Here is a 636-nt window from a genome sequence, read left to right on the forward strand (position 1 = left end):
TCAAATATGTGGTTTATTTATAAAGATAGCGCCTATTTAAAAATTTGATCTGACGGTCTCGGAGTTGAGATCCAGGGATCAGCGCGCGCTCAGCGCTCTTATGTACCCCGCCTGGAACAGCCTTACCTCGGCTAGTGCTTTTCACGTTTGCCGCTGGCTCTGATGTCTCTAGTCTAATTAATTATATCTTCACAATTCTTATTCAAGAATAAAAAGCCAGATAGCATACATGACAAGCCGGAGCTTTGACAATTCCTTATTTAAAAAAAAAAGTTTTATAAATCTGTCTAACTATCGAGATTTTAAATAAATAGAGATGGAACTTTTTGTACACCACGTATACGTTTATCAAATTAAAATAAAAAAAAGAAAATTACATTTATCAACTGATTTCAGTGGTTTGATTACATTTATCAACTGATTTCAGTGGTTTGTATACAAACCTTTTTATTAGTTCACCCCATTATATCTTATAACCTTATATCTTTTTTGTTTTTATCCAGAAAAACCGCAGCTCACCGTTTACTTGCATTTGATTACAGTGCAGTCTTGCCCTCCGCAAAATGGCGGACGCGTTGACGTATCGCAGCAACGTTCCAAAGCGGCCAATAGGGCATCTATGTATTTATTATGTCT

This window comes from Siphateles boraxobius, unplaced genomic scaffold (assembly GCF_051911475.1).
Source record: "Siphateles boraxobius isolate OS27281-9 unplaced genomic scaffold, OSU_SipBor_1 12, whole genome shotgun sequence".
Taxonomy (NCBI): domain Eukaryota; kingdom Metazoa; phylum Chordata; class Actinopteri; order Cypriniformes; family Leuciscidae; genus Siphateles; species Siphateles boraxobius.